The sequence below is a fragment of the Vicugna pacos genome, chromosome 7 (genome assembly GCF_048564905.1).
Source record: "Vicugna pacos chromosome 7, VicPac4, whole genome shotgun sequence".
In the NCBI taxonomy this organism is placed as follows: Eukaryota; Metazoa; Chordata; class Mammalia; order Artiodactyla; family Camelidae; genus Vicugna; species Vicugna pacos.
This window is the reverse complement of record NC_132993.1, coordinates 19540810-19558576: the sequence shown is the minus strand read 5'-3', so window position 1 is coordinate 19558576 and position 17767 is coordinate 19540810.

Below are 17767 nucleotides of genomic sequence, written 5' to 3'. Positions count from 1 at the left end.
ACCCAGTATCTTGTTGTTTGATTTGAATTTCCCTCACTGCAAATGAGGTTGAGTACTTCTCCATATATTTATTGGCTACTAAGGTTTCTGAGTCTGTGATTTTTTTCACAGTCCTCATCCTTTTTTCCAATGGGCTGTGAATATTTTTATCTTTTCTCCTCTTGATTTGTAGTTCACACATATAAACATTGCATTGTCTCATTCGTGGCTCTTCTTTTAACTGCTTTTGATAACTTTTGCACTATAGAAAATTTAATATGTAGTCATATTCACTGATCCTTCCTTATAGTTTGTGTCATTTGTGTCTTTATAATGAAGATATCTCTCCCTATCTAATGCCACAGAGATAGCCTCCTACGTTTTTTTTTTTTCCTTAATGTTTTAAAGTTTTGTTTTCCACACTTGTGAAATTGATCCATTTGGGACTTTTTTTTTTTAAATGATGTAAAGTAGGAATTTAATTTTATTCCCCCGCTCCCCATATGGAAAACCTGTTGTCCTGACCTGATTTATTAAACAGTCGTTCCCCCATTAATGTGTAATGCCACCGTGATTATAAATTAAATTTCTGTGTATTCCTGGATATATTCCTACTTTGTCCTTTTCCACTGATCAAACCAATTCTGAGCCAGTACCACACTGTTTTATTTATTATGGCTTTTTAATAAGTCTTCACATACAGAAGGGCATCTCCCCCATTTGTTCATTTAAAAAATTGTACTGGCCATTTTTGGACTTCTGCTCTTCCACATAACTTTAGCATCAGTTTATCAACCTCTACTGGAAAACCTTTTTGGTGTTTTGCTGAGCTGAATTTGTACATTAAGTTTTGGGAGATACGGCATCTTCATAAAATCGAGTCATCCAATACATTAATATTATTCTGATTTCTTCATATCCTTCCATAACATTTTATAATTTGTTTGTAAAATTCTTGTACCTCTTTGTTAGGTTTATCCCTAGGTACCTTTCAGATTTTTGTTGCTGTTAGGAGTGGGATCCTTTAAAAATGCTTTAATTGGTTAGTGCTGCTGTTTGGAAATGTTACTGATTTTAGAATAATCCTGTTTTAGCAAATATGCTGAACTTTCTTATTAGTTGACGTTTGTTTACAAATTCTCTTGTATTTTCAAGAAGATATTATCTTTAAATAATACTTCAATACTTTCTCCTTTTCTTATCTCATTGGATGGGCTGGAACCTCCAATGTAACCTCAAACAGCAAGAGTGAGAGAGCCAGCATTGTTTTCCTATTTCTGTCTCATTGAGAATGTTTCTGGGTTGCATCATTATTTATGATAGTTACTGTAAGTTTTTGATAGAAACTCTTAATCAGCTTAGGGAGTCCCCTTCTATTCCAGTTGGGTTCAAAGTAGGAATATTTGAACACCATGAAATGAATATTGAATTTTAAGTGCTGCTTCTAAAACTGTTGAGATGATTATTGGCTTTGTCTTTGATATGTTAAAGTAATGGGTCACTTTGATAGATTTTTCTAACAAGGATTTATCCTTGCATTCTTTGACATAAACCTTGCTTTGCCATAATGTACTATTATCTTTAATACACTGATTTGTGCAATTTGCAAATGCTTTTTATTTTAGCATTTGTGTTCATAAGTGGTATTGGCTTATAATTTGCTTTTCTGGCACTACCTTTGTCCACATTTATACTACTGTCATAAAATTCATTTGGAAATTTTCCTTTTTCTTCTTTTCAGTAACAATTTATATGAAATAGGTATTATTTGTTCCTTGAATGGTAAATCTCATCTGTGAAACCATCATATTTTGAAAATTCAGTTCAGTTTCTATCATGATTATTAGCTTATTTGGATTTTCTATTTCTTCTTGAGTCAATTTGGTAATCCACAGTTTTTTTCTTTAAAAATTAGATATTACATTTAAGCCTTTAAAATTTTGGTATGTGGTTCATAGCATTCTCTCATTATTTAAAAATTCTCTATGGTATCTGGAGTTACAGCCTCCGTTTCATTCCTAATACCACATATTTGTGAATTCTCTATTCTTCGTCTTATCAGAGGTTTGTCTATAATCTTTTCAACAGCCAGCTTTTGCTGATCTTATCTATTTCTTTTAAAATATATATTTAACTTCTGTATTTATTTTTATTAATCTCCTTCTTACATTTTTGTTGAGTGTAAAGTGTTACTTCTTTTTTTAAAGTTATTCAAGTCAAATACCTAACATATTAATTTCCAATCTTTCTTATTTTCTAAAAGGGCTGTAGTGCTAACTTAAGGCTATAAATTCCTCTTGAAGAGAAATTTCCAGTGCTTTATCTGTGTGCTGCAAGTTTTCAAAATAGTCCTTTCATTGTCATTCAGTTCTACATCATAATTCCACTGTGATTTCTTAGATACTAAATTTTCAAAAGGGTGCTTTCCATGGATGACAGGATCCCTTTCACGAACGAGCAGAAAAAGTAATATTTCCTTTGGTGTAGGTGGTCACCTAAGGGAAGCTCTTTCTGAAAAGAGGAGGTGCCTGGGTGTGTAAGGTAAGTGTGGGTATTTGCTTATGATTTTCTTGATTTGTGGATGTAGTACTGATATTGCAAATTGTCTAGATGATCCTCTTGAATTTTGGAAAAGCAATGCAAATGAGGGTCTTGGGGTTGGGGTGCTAAAACTGATTTAAAGGTTGCTGAAGGAGTTCTTCCTATTCCAGTGGAAGATGCTCAGTCTCGAACTGCTGAGAAGAACCCCCTGAGAGGTTTCTCTGTCTGAAAAGAAGCAGGATTGGAGGAGATTGCATGGAAGACATGCCTTGTACCTAGGTCGTTTCTCTGGAAAGGGAGGGGAGTTTTCTTGTTTATTGTTGTTTCTTGGGATTGAAGGATCCATTGGATGATGGACAGGGTGTCAGTTGTTCAGGCTGATGAGAAGGCTTTGGGGTCTCTGTGTAGCTGGTGTTCTGTCCCTTGAGCTGATCTGTACCCAGTGCATATTGTGTAACCTCTTAGGATCTGGCTCTGGAAGTATAATGGGGGATTATTTGAAATGGAAAGTGGAATAAGGGTAATTTCTCAGTGTAGTGTTTACTGTGGCTTGAAGTATATATTACAGAAATTATGTCTCTCCCAAGCTTATTCCGAACTTCTAGGAGCAACATCAAAGAGATGTTCCTGAAGGTCTTGAGAGGCTGTCCATCCCTTTGGTCCCAGGTGGTTCAAAGGAGGCACATAGTAGGCATAAATATATATGAAATGAATGAACAGGAACATATCAACTGACAGATTGTCAATATTCATTCATGAGTACCAATCTCAAATAGACATTCATCATTCCCAGAAATATTGCAAACCCATTTGCACCTGTGCCAGTCTCCTTCCCACCTGTTGGGAAAGGCTAGCCCATTCTCATGAGTTCTAACCCATTACTGCTTGCTTTCTAAGGGTCCACATCCATAACATATCTCCTCTCCATCATCTTCTGGTGCTCCTTCTCTACAGCATAATTTGAATCAACATTCATTAATGGATTAATACCTCCAATTAAACCCCCTAACCTTCTGTTCTCCTCTAGCTACTGTCACATAACAGTTATTCCCCTTTAGAGCCAAATTTTTCACGAGATGAATATCTTATATATTCCCTGTCACTACTTCCAAATCCTCATGTATTTTTTTTACTTTTTTTATTGATTCATAATCATTTTACAATGTTGTGTCAAATTCCAGTGTTCAGCACAATTTTTCAGTCATTCATGGACATATACACACTCATTGTCACATTTTTTTCTCTGTGATTTATCATAACATTTTGTGTATATTTCCCTGTGCTATACAGTGTAATCTTGTTTATCTATTCTACAATTTTGAAATCCCAGTCTATCCCTTCCCACCCTCTACCCCCCCCAGTAACCACAAGTCTGTATTCTCTGTCCATGAGTCTATTTCTGTCCTGTATTTATGCTTTGTTTTTATTTGTTTGTTTTTGTTTTTTAGATTCCACATATGAGCGATCTCATATGGTATTTTTCTTTCTCTTTCTGGCTTACTTCACTTAGAATGACATTCTCTAGGAGCATCCATGTTGCTGCAAATGGCATTATGTTGTCGGTTTTTATGGCTGAGTAGTATTCCATTGTATAAATATACCACATCTTCTTTATCCAGTCACCTGTTGATGGACATTTAGGCTGTTTCCATGTTTTGGCTATTGTAAATAGTGCTGCTATGAACACTGGGGTGCAGGTGCTCATGTATTATTAAAATCACTCCAATACTTAGCCCTGACTTTTTGCTACAGAAATTCTTGTTAAGATCAACTTCAATACACAACAATGTGAGTGTACTTAATGCCACTGAACTGCACGCTTAAAAATGGTTAAAAACAGTAAATTTTATGTTATGTCTATTTTACTACAAAAAAATCTCTTTTCTAAAAAGGAAAAAAGAAAAAGATCAACATTGACCTCCATGTTGCTAAATCCAATCTTTAATAGAGCCCTCAGGGCAGTTGAGTAATCCTTGCGACTCTCTGTTTTTTGGCTTCCGTGATATACATTCTTTTGAGCTTTAATTCCATCCTTCTAACTGTTCCTCCTCAGTCTTAATTGCTCATTTCTCTTCCTTTATCTAACCTTTAAAATTTTAAGTTCTACAGAATTCTATACAATGCCCTCTTTTCTCAGTTCTACCCATTCTCTCTAGGTAATTTTTAAACATTTCCCATGACTTAGGTACACCTGTATATCAACAATGTATGAAATTATAATCTTTAAACCAGATCTATTTTCCAGAGATGTCAAGGAGTCTTGTATCCCTGTGACTACTTGATAACTTCCCACCCTTCCTGTGATGTCTCATAAATACCTCAAATTTAATATATCCAAAAGCTGAATTATTGATTTTACCCCCAAACCTAACCTTCCTGTATTCTCCCCTGTCTCAGCAAATGGCACTTTCATCCATCCTGTTCCTCAAGCCAGGAAACTGGGTGTCAGTCTTGAAAACTTCCCTCTCCATCAGCCCCTGCTTTTAATTCATCTTCATGTTTGATTAATTCTATCTTCAAAATGTATCTTGACCATTCACTTTTCTATTTTCCCTGCCAATGCCCTAATCCAAACCATCATCATCTTTTGGCCAACCGACTGTAATAGTGTAACATCTTCATAGTTTCTGGGTACTAGGACATGGACATCTTTGGGGAGCCATTATCTTGCCAACAAAAGGCTGATGCAGAGTAAGTAAAGGGAAGGAGATGGTAAGAGTTAAAAGAGGTCTGTGTAGGTGGAAGGCAGGTCAGGTAGGACCTTGAAAGCCAATGTAAAGAGTGATATGTATGGTAAGTCCTAGGGAGGATTTTGAACACTGACATGACATGAGTTGCTTTTTAGAGGTTCACCCTGGTTGCTGTAGGGAGAATAGACTAGAGTCCAGGCAAGGCAGGAAGCAGGAGGCCAGTTAGTTAGCTGCTGCCGAAATCCAAGCAACAGATGATGGTGCTTTAGACCAGAGTGGTGGCTGTGAAGGTGGCGAGATGCGGTCAGTCTGAACGTCTTTTGCATTAGAGTGAGGGATGTCTGCTTGCTGGTGTGTTGGACATAGAGTAGGAGCAAAGGTGAAGACTCACGAAAGACTCTAAGATTTCAGCCCAGCACCTGGAAGAATATACTTTTTATTCTGAGATGAGGAAGACTTGAGAAGAAGCAGGATATAGGTGGTGGAAAATGGCTGTTTGGTTTTGGGGACTTTCAGGAGCCATGTAGCACCTAAATAAGTGAAGATGCTGAATAGGCATTTGGATCTATGAATCTGATGCTTTTGCAGTTTGAAGTTTGGCTTGCATCCTTGGCTGAGCAACAGTATAAAAGGATTAGAAAAAAAAAGTGCACATATATTTTTATATGTATGTTCCTGGAGGACAGGAATTCTAACTCTTGGTAGAGTTTCTCCTGCCACATACAGTTATTTAATAATTTTTCATAAAATGATAGACATTATCTAAGTATTTTAAATTAATAGTTTATATTACAATATAAACCTTGAATACCCTCTATTTGATATCATCTAATAATTTAAATCTAATGTTTAGATTTAACTTCAGTTCTTAAGAAAACCCCTCTGTTCTCAGCTGTCAGTTTCTTTTAGATGCAGCTGAATTTCTTTCATGTTACATTCAGGCTCATGTTAATTTGCAAACCTAAGCTAAGTATACAGGACCTTATGAAAAACAGGTGAGCCTTTACTTGACTAATTTCAAATACTTTTCAGGGCCTATACTGTTGTGGGCTTTAAAAAAAATAAACATTGTCAGAATAGTCAGCACACAGAAAGTAATCAATAAATAATCAATAAATACTTTTACATAATGAGACTGAGAGCAAAGTCTCAATTAAAGGGTCTACATTAAGGCAGAAAAAAAGTGGGCGATAGAAGTTTCTAGTTTATAATGGCCCAACAGTGCAGCAACATGTGTGGAGTCTAACGAGCCAGATCAAATCCCAGCACACGGTCCCTCCCTTTCACGTGGAAGGACACAAGCGGGTGCAGCAGTTTGACAATAACTTCTCAAGGTGATGATGTACATACCCTGTGACTTAGAAATTTCATGTCTTGTTAGGTACCTTAGAAAAACTCTTGTCTTTGGCCCTAGGAGACAGCTACAAATATGTGCGGTGCAACATTTGCTGCAAATTTTTGAAGCCATCTAAATATTCATTAAAATGCAAGGCAGTTCTATACAGCAGTAAAAATAAATGAGGAATCACAACTAGCTAGATCGTGGATAATGTTTTATCTTCAGTAAATAAAGCAGGAAAAAAATACGATTTTAGAAGAATTTGTCTAATGTGATAGCATTTACATGAAGGTTAAGTACATGGGAATTATTACTAAATTAGTACATTATAGCTGTTAATAGCACAAACTCTGCAGCCAGGCTGCCAAGTTCTGGTGCCATCACTTAGCTTAGCTTCGCATTTATAAAAAGGAGATAATAATAGTACCCACTTCATTGAGTTGTAGTGAGAACTTAACTAGTTAATATATGTAATGTGACCTCACCATCTGTAGGCATGTAGTAACCACCTATATTAGTTATTAATTTTTATTTATCCATTCACATATATCCATCCATCAAATGTAAAATGCATTAATGGGTGTGATAAACACCAAATTTGGGGCAGTAGTTATCTCTGCTGTGGGAGGAAAGGGAATGAGATTTCAGTGGATTCTTTAGTGTTTTATTTATTTTTTAAAAAACCTGAATCAATTAAGGCAAAATGATAAAATTTGTTAATATGGGTGGTGGGTACACTCTTGTTTGCTGTGTGCATGAAATATTTTATTAAAAAAAAAATCCCAGTACAGAGCCTGGAACATTACATGCACAAAAAATACTTACGGAATGACTAAGTGATTAAGAAAGTGGCATGGGCTGGGGCTGGGGGAGCAGCCCTGAGGACATCCAGTTGGACTCCTCTTTTGTTCTACTTTCTGGCCCCTGAGGAGGAGAGCAGTGGGGTATGTGGCCATTAGGAGGGAAAGCGTCTCTTCAGCAACAGTGGGTTTAGGAGACAATAGAGGAAAGCTTTCAAGGTTCTGAGGGAAAATGATTTTGAACTTAGAATTCTATACCCGGGTGAACCCATCATTCAAATGTGAGAGCGAAATAAAAACACTTTCAGAAATGTAAGAGTTCAGAAAATATACTGCTCAAGCACCCTCTCTGGAAGAATAAACTGTGTTTTGGGAAAATGAAAAGTGAATCAAAGGGGCAGGCATGAGGGACACGAAAACTGGTGACGAAACACATCAAAACTTGGAGTGTAATTTAAAGTCATTATCGATTGAGAAGAGTGAAGAGAGAGAGAACGATCTGGAATTAAAATCTCTAATGATCCTCACTTGGGAGGTAGCGGGCGCAAAGGGGAGAAGTAAGAGCAGGAAGAGGCTCTCGACTTTTCAGAGAGAAGCTAGTTACATTCAGTAATTGAAGATATTGATTGTATAAAACAAGCTTAAGTATATGCTTAAAAAATAGAGTAACCACTAGAAAAATTGGGGAAAAAAAGACATATAACTTCCTAACCATTAAAAGGAAAAAAAAATTAAATAGGAGAACATCATCAATTCAACAGAAGGGGAAATGGGAAACAAAGAAGAAACAATAGCAAAGTACGGTAAACAGAATATCCAAAATAAGATGCAACAATTAGTCCAAATGATCACAATGTGAATGGTTTGCTAACACTATGAAAAGACAGATTGGAAAAGAAAGAAAGGGGAAAAAAAAGACCCTAAACCCTCAAGAGCTATATGCTGTCTACCTAAAACCCCCCAAACAAAATGCCCCAGGAGTTTAGATTAAGTAACAGAGACAGATCCAACAAAGAAAACCAAACTAATATTTCAAATAGAAATAAAAATTAAGTATATGGGAGATTCAATTGTTAAGCAGCTTTATACTCAAGAAATAATGGAGAAAGATACATATTTTTTAAACTTACCTGGAATATTTACAAAGAAAGTTTCAATAGAGTTAATCAAGTAGAAATCATACAAACCTACATTCACTGACTGCATGCATTAAATTATTGCTTAACAACAACAACAACAAATAGTAAAATTGACAGACAAAAACCTCTCTCCTCTTAAAAATCAGGAGCACACTTCTAATTAACTTGGATTAAAGATTAAATTAAAATTGAAATTACAAACTACTCAGAAATGAACAAATAAGTACATTACGTTTCAAGATCTGTGAGCGCTGCCAAAGTGGTACAAATGGAAAGATTTACAGCTTCAAGTGCTTGTATAAAACAGAAATTGTGAAAATAAACAAACTAAGCATTTGACTCGAGAGCTAGAAAAAGAACAGGGGAAAAAAAAAACCCCAAAGAAATAAAATGAAAGAGAATAAGAATAAAAATAGAAATTAATGACTTTTTTTTAAATTGAGCTTCATTACTAAAACTAATTACTACTCTTGTGAAGACCAATAAAATAAATAAGTTCTTGGTGAATCAGATTAAGGGAAAAAAAGAAGATGTAAATAATGTAAGGAAAAAGAAATATGAAAAAAGCTGAATGATTGCTACGTACAATTTTAAATAGATGCAACTTAAAATTAAGATGAGATGTTTGATCTGTAAAAGTACAAATCACCAAACTTAGTTCAATAAGAAGGAGAAAACCGATGAACCGTCCCCTAAAACAAATGGAAAAATAATTTAAAATCTTCCCCCTCCCCCCTCCAAAAAGCACCAGACCCAAGTATTTTGGCAATCTAACGCTACCAAAATGAAGGAGCAGGTATTTCCATGTTATAGAAGTGGTTCTATCACATAAAACAGACTGAAAGCTTTCCAGTTCATCCAAGAGGCAGATTTTACCCTAGTTCTGAAATCAGATGAATATAGGACTGAAAGAAAAAATGTTCATCTCATTTATAAATTTCTAAACAAACTGTTAGCATTTCAAATTTAGCAGGGTATTAACTGAATGCTGCCTTATGCACAAACTGAGCTTATCCCAGGAGAGGAAGAGTGGTAGGAAAGGAAAAAATACATTAATACAATTCATTGTATTCCCTGAAGAGAAAAAAAAAAAAAGGTGATTACCTCACAGGTGCCAAAAAAAAAAAAAAAGAGTGATAAAATGCAATATACACTCCTAGTTTAAAAAGCAGATCTTGGTAAATAGGTCATAGAAGAAAGAGTCCTACATTTGAAAAAGTGTCTCTACCAAAAATCTACAACGAACAATGCTTAATTCATGAAATACTGGAAGCATTCCCATTAAAATGAGGAACAATACAGGTGTAGTGCCTACCATTACCACTTAGCATTGACTTTGATGTCTGTTCGATGAAATAATGAAAAAGGAGGTGGGGCAAGAAATAAGATACATAAATGTTGGAAAGGGAGATGTTAAATGGTCACATTTGGCAAATGATTTCCATCTACATAGAAACTCCAAGAAACATGTCTGAGAAACTTTAGAACTAGTAAGATATTCATAAGGTGACTATATAAAGATCTTTATGAAGGAAAATATACAGGAGAATTGAAGTGAATAAATGGAGAAATACATCTGTTTCTTAACAGAAAAACTCAGTGCTATACAATAAAAATTATTCCCCCAAATTTATAAATTTAATGCTATCCCAAACAACGTATTAACAGGTTTCTGTATGGAATTTGGTAAATGGATTCACATTCATCTGGAAGAGACAGCAGCAGGAATAACATTTTTCTAGCAGATACTAAAACATACCATCAAGTTTAGTAATTGATTTGGCATAGATTAGCAATAAATTCACGGAATAAAAGAGGTGGTCCAGAAACAGAGCTGCTTATTTATGAGAATTCAATGTATGACAAAAGTGACATTTCAAACGAGTGGGGAAATGAGAGACAGTTTATTAAAGGGTTTCAATAATTAACTAATCATTTGGGGCAAAATAAAGTCCAATCACTTCCACATACAATATAAAAAATAAATTCTAAGTGGATTATACATGAGAGCATAAAAATAAAATTAAAATTACTGGGATAATAATCTCAACAGATGTAGAATGAGTACATCACAAAATTCAAAATCCACTGGTGATTAAAAACTCTTAGAAAACTAGCAATAGAAAGGAATGTCCTTAATTGGATGAAAGGCATCTGCAGAAAAACCTACACTGCGCTTAATGATGAGAGACCAAATGATTTTCCTGAGATAGGAAACAAACCAAGGATGCTCACTCTCCCACTTCTATCTAGCATTACTATGGAGGATTTAGCTAGCGCAATAAGGCATGATAAAGCATACAGCTTGGAAAGGAAAAAATGAAACTATTTTCAGACATGATTGTTTCTTTAGAAAATTCTACCAAAAAGTTACTAGAACGACCTAGCAATTTTAGTAAGGTTGCAGGATATAAAATCAGTATATAAAAATCAATCGTATTTCTGTATATTAACAATGAAAAATAAAAATCAGAAAAATGTTAAAAAGTATTATTTACCACCAAAAACATTACCATTTTCATAATCCCCCAAATATTTATATACGTCTAATACATTTAACAAAATATACATTTTCTGTATACTTAAAACTATAAAATGCTGATGAAAGACAGAAAATACCTGCATAAATGGAGAGAGATACTCTCTTCATGGGTTGAGGGGCTCAACATGGGAAAGGTTAATTGTCCCCAAACTGACATACAGGTTCAATGCGACCCTAATCAAAATCCCAGTAGGATTATTATTTTTGTTAGATATTGTATAAAATTGATAGAGAAAGACAAAGGAACTATAATAACCAAAACAGTTTTGGTACAGGAGAACAAAGTTGAAAAACTCGTAACTCTCTGATTTTAAGAGGTATGAAACTACAGTGATTGGGAGAGTGTGGTACTAGTGAAAACAGAGACACAGGATTAATGCAACTGAAGAGAGATTCAAGAAATAGATCAAATTGGCCAACTGGGTTTTTGACAGAGTTGCAAACACAGTTCAAGGTGGGGAGAATAGAATTTTCAATGATTGGTCCTCAAACAATTAAGCCCATAAGCAAAAACTGAACCTCAATCCAGACCTTTCACTTTATACAAGACTAACTAAAAATTGATTGTAGACCTAAATATAAAATCCAAAATCATAAGATTTCTAGAAAAACAAAATCGTTGTGAACTTGGCTTAGGCAAAGATTTCTCATATACAATACCAAAAACAAAAGCCATGAGAAAAAAAATTGTAAACTGGACTTCATCAAAATTAAAAATTTCTATACAGAGATACTATTAAAAGAATGAGAAAACAAGCCACAGACTGGGAGAAATATTTGCACATTACATCTTTGACAAAAAGACTTGTATTGAAAAAATACAAAGAACATTTAAAATTCAATTAAAAAAATAAGTAACCCAGTTTTTTAAATAGACAAAAGATTTAAGAAGACATTTCACCAAAGAAGACATACGGAATATGTATGGCAAAGAAATACACCAAAGATGCAGTTGTTAGGAAAATGCAAGTTAAAACCACAGCAAGGTGCAGCTATACACTTACTAGAATGTTTTAAAAACCTGACAATGCTAAGTGCAGAGCAACTGGAACTCTCCTGCATTGGAAGTGGGAATGTGAAATAGTTCAGTCACTTTGGAAGACAGTTCGATGGCTTCTATAGTTAAGCATACGCTTACCATAAGCTCCAGCAATCCCTCTCCTGGTATTTAGCCAAGAGAGATGAAAACTTACAGTCACCCCAAAACCTTTATGTGTCTGTTCATAATGGCTTCATTCGTAATAGCCAAAACCCAGAAGCAACCCAGATGTCCTTTGGCTGGTGAATGGATCAGCAGACTGTGGTACATTTGGCCCCATGTACCTGTGGGTTCCACATCCATGGATTCAACCAACTGAGAATCCAAAATATTCAAGAAACAAATTCCAGAAAGTTTCAAAAAACAAAATTTGAATTGCCACATGCTGGCAACTATTTACAGTAACATTTACATTGTATTAGGTATTATGAGTAATCTAGAGGTGATTTAAAGTATAGGGGAGAATGTGTGTAGGTTTTACACAAAGGTTATGCCATTTTCTATAAGGTTCTTGAGCATCCTCAGATTTTGGCGGCGGGCAGGGGGGTGTTGTCCTGGAACCAATCCCCCGGGGTTACTGAGGGATGACTGTAATTCCATACGATAGAGCACTGTTCAGCAGTAAAAGGGACTAACTACTGACAAACAACATGGATGAATTCCATATGCATTATACTAAGTAAAAGAATTCAGATAAGAAGCTACATACTTTATGATTCCATTCCTATTAGAAATCCTTGAAAATAGGTCCATGATTGCGACGGGTTAGGTATGGGAAAGTCATGAATGAATTTGGGGGTTTATAGAACTGTTCTGTATCTTTTTTGTGGTTGTGGTTACCTGGCTGTATGAATTTCTTAAAACTTCTGTGCAGTACAGCAGGAATACATGAAACCAAGGAGCTTTGACAGAAAAGATTCACAGATATGATTACTACAAAATATTAAATTTTTGTAGGAAAAACATCATCATAACAAATTTAAAAATCAGGCTACAGACTCGGTGAATATAGATTTTCAGTGTATTTAACAGACCAAGGATTAATACCCACAAATTAATATGAAAAAAGATAAATAATGTAACAGACAAATGGGCAAAGTACATGAAGTACAGCATAAAGTACAGGGAGTTTGCAGAAAGAACCAAATGGTCAATAAAAGTGGAAAGATTCACACCTCTCTGTCACTCAGTGAGCTAGGAATTAAAGCAGCACTACAATATCATTTTTAATCATCAGATAAGCAGAACTTTTAAAGATTGTTAAAACCCAGCATTGGTAAGAATGTGAGGCCACAGGTACTCCTATGGAGTGTTTTAGAGTGCATAAAGGTACATTTGGAAGGATAATTTAGTCAGAGCTATCAAAAACTTACATGTGCATATTTTTGACTCTGTAAGTTTCACTTCTAGGTACTGATACTGTGCAGTACTTCCACAGGTGCACAAAGATGTATATAAAAGATTTTTTTTATTAGAGCCTTGTTTGTAGTTGTGAAAAATAGGAACCAACGTGAACATCTATGGTCAGAAGAGTGATTAAATCAATGAGGTTAATCCATATAATGGACTATTGTAATTAATGACACATGTAAGTACTGATATAGCACTGTGTATTATTTACAAAGAAATGCATTATTAAGTGAAAAAGCAAGTAGTAATCAATGTGTATTGATCCTATTTGTGTTTTTTAAAAATCTGCGTATCTGTACTCACATAAACACACTCACAGAGAAAGGTCTGGAGGAAAATACATCAAAGTCAGGGCAGTGGTTCTCTGTGGGGAGAGCAATGAGACTGGGGAAACTTGCTTTTCTTTTTACATACTTCGGTCTTCTTTAAATTTTCAAAATGCAAATGTGTCCATGTTTTACTTGTATCATTTTTTAAAAAAGTAATGAAACAAAGTGGTATAATTCAAATATATTTATACATTTTAAACTAAGTAAGCCCAAGTAGAAAATACAAAGGTATATAGTTTCCAAATCATGAATGGGAAAGAAGTAAACTTGTTACTATAGGGAGAGGAAAAAAAGAACGAGGAAGCATTAAAAATAAAAACTATAAAATAAACTGACAGAACAAACGTAAAACTTTTGTCATGATAGATGTGAATGGCTTTAAAATCTCTATCAAAAGACAAAAGACTTTTGATAAGTGGAGAAAAAGAAACTCAGCCATAAGCTGTTTATACAATGAATATATATCATTTAATTTATGTATATATGTATGTGTGTATATATATATATATATAAAAATAAACACAAAGTGCAAATGACAGAGAAAGTTGAGAAGTAAGGGGATGGACAAAAATATCAGAGACAAGTGCAACCAAAGGGAACCCAACTACATGTGCTAAGAATATAAAATCATACACAACAGGATTCAGGACCAGAATATTAAGTGGAATAAATATAATTAATTTTATACTGACATATGATGGAATGCGCTGTGAAGTTAATACAGTCGAGACTATCAGTGCCTACAAATAGAGAATTAGTTGGTTACATGACAGTAGCTGTTTATTTATAGTGAAACTCTACACGGGCAATAAATTGCCCATGTAGAAAAATAACAGTGACATGAAAACATAGATAAATTGCAAAGGGAAAAAACATACACTGTAAATACTATGAGTTCAGTTTTGTTTTAAAATTTTACAGAAAGGAGAAAAAAGACTGTCAGGGCTGTCCCTTGCAGGTGTGGCCTGGAGGAAGGACAACAGGCTGGGAAGTGGTCCTGAAACAGGACACTTGACCAGACGCAAGGACACATTATTGGGTGTTCAGCCTGGGGGTTGGACAGCTCTGTCTTTAAACCAGCATTGGCTCGTATTTCTTTGTTTCTTCGTCTTTTAGCAGCCTGGATTTCTTGATTCTCTTGACAGGGATGGCTGGTGAGAGCTTGTAATCACTCTTCCTGAGACTAGTATCTGCCACAGTGAGCCATCACTTTTGCCCTATGATTTATGTGATTTGGGGATTTGGTGCCATTATTGATGTTGTGGAATATCCCCTGAGGGGTGCCAAGATATTAGGAAGGCCCAGATTGACCTAGAAGCAGTTAGGTGATCATGGGAAAGTTGTATGTCACAAGGTGGCCAAATCCAGCAAGAACAAGATAACTGGATTCCTTTGAGGACAAATATCTGCATTGGTCTTGGAGGTCCCATTGGAAGGCTTGTTCTTTCTGTCTCTCCTGTAACATCTTTATAGCTTCTCATGGGGATTGGGTTGTTATTTTGCTGGGAAAGGAATAAACTAGGAGAAAATTGAGAAAATGTTGCAATGGAAGAAATGACTCAACTGACCTAAGCCTAGGTCAACATGTACTCCTTTGGACTAAGCTTGAGGTGGTACATAGCCTCTTCCATGAAGCTGGGCAGCATCATGAGGCCAGAAAATATTCCCAGGTCCTTCTCTGAGTGACCTTGAAGCACTGAAATTTAAGACGTGTCCTAGAACTCATCTCAGTAGGGGCAGGGGAATCAAAGTTATTGGCAAGAGAGTGGTTGGGGAAGAAATTGGACATGACTGATGTCCTCCATCATAACCTCAGAGGAAATAAATCAGGGTTGGCTTTGAGAAAACAAGGAAAAATAAATCTTTGCAACAATGACATAGAATGTCAAAATCTACTACTCTGGGGCACAGATGCAGGGTTAATTGCAATGAAGTATTACTACTTAGTGCATTACTACTTCCCCCATGACCAAATTTCAGTTGAGAGATTTGAACGAGACACAAAAGATACATGGACTGGAAATCTTCTCTTGGCTCTTTCACTAGCTGTCTGCAACTTTGGGCAAACCCCATAGAATTGCGGTTTTCAAAGTTCAGCCTGTACCAAAAGCACCTGGAGGGCTTGTTAAATACTGATTGCTTGCCCTACTTCCCCCCACCCCCGAGTTTCTGACTCAGTAGATTGGGGATGGGTCTTAGAATTAGCATTTTTAACAAGTTCCCAAGTTGATAGTGATGCTGTGGTCTAGGAACCACACTTTAAGAACCTCTAGCTTAGAATCCCAATGAGTAGATAAATAAAGTAAGTGAATGAAAGATCTCAAAAGATGCTTTATTAATTCCAAATCCTAGGATCCATGTATTGAAGGACTTTCTGATACAAGGATTGTTAAAAAATGGACCCTTTTTAATGTTTAAACAGGAGGAGCTGGTTGGCTGCTCAGGCAATGACCTTGGAGGTGCCGTCCCTGTCCCTGTCCTGTCAAGTCTGATCCTTAATCTCACAAGCTCAGTGGAGCCACAAGTTAAGGGATGGTGTGAGGGAAATAATATACAATCTAGATTTTTCATAAATTTGGTTCAAGCCCCTTCCAACATCCTGGGGAAATTCCAATGGCCTCCCTAGGATTTATGTAAATTTTAGGGGCTCATTTCTCAGGGTCACCTTTGGCTCTGAGCTCCTGTCTCCACTGAGCTTTCACCTTGTGTGGCTGTTCCCTCCTTCCCCCAGCACACGACCAGAACAGGGGTCTCAGTGCCCTTTCCTCATTCCTCAAGTAACACTCACAGGAGATGCAGGTGGAACAGACATCTGCTGTTTGGCCTGTCCAGCAGTCCCCATGTTCCTGGCCATGGTACCCTGATCTGCTCTGGGGAGTTACCCCTCCCCCAATGGAAGCAGCCGTTTGGGTGTCCTCTACCAAGCCAGGCTTGTAAGAAGTTGGCTTTCTGTACTTGGGGTCTGAAGTGAGAGCAGCTACTGCCGACCTCCGGAGTGGCAGGCCAGCTAGATCACCAGCCCTGCCTTCTGAGCCCAGATCTCTGTATCTTCAAGTAAATCCTACTGTTTTGAAGTCAGCCACATTCTTGCTTGTGAAGAAGAAAGAAAAAACCGCCAACTGGAGTTGATTGAAAAAGCTGATTGAAAAAAAAAAAAGTCTTTTAGCCACTCTGCCACAGGACTGTGTCTCAGTCCACATTTCCTCATGGGCTTCAGTCACCTCACGTGTTGTTCAGCGTTGATTTTCCTCCTCTGTTTATCCTCCAATCTGCTATTCTCCCCAACGTTCATTTGCTCATTAATGTCTCCTGCAGAGCGGTATAACTCTGTATCACAGTCTCCCGCCCACCCTGCCTGTGGAGTGTCACCCTCCACATCCAAGGTCATCTCTCAAGGTCTTCTCAAAGAAGACAGTTGTCTACTCAAGAGGATTTCTGGTACCTGCCCTTTAAATAATACATTTTTCCCCCACCCTGCAACAAAGTGAATGCCTGCCATGTATCAGGCCTTACAAATGATATCTTATCTGATGCAGCAGATAATTGTATTCTATTAATGTTGAATGAACCAACAGAAATAGATCATCAAAAGACTGATTTATAAAACCTGGGGAATATCTATTAATTTTAACATTGGCAAACAACAAATGGATTGGAACAGGGGTTGCCAAAACTATGTACAGCCCATGAACTAGGAACTTAAAAAAAAAAAGATTTTTAGTGGATTGATTGTAAGACAAAAATAAGAATATGGGATGGAAACCTATGTGGCTCACAAACCTAAAATATTTAATTTACTACCTGGCCCTTTACAGAAAAAGTTGGCTGACCTCAGGATCAGAATCCTCTTATAAGAAGGGGCCTACACCTGAGACGGATGGCTCTCAGACTTTAGGAGTCAGATCAGTGTTGGAGTATTTTATCTGGGGATTATCTCTTCAGGCCAGGAAGACTCTTCT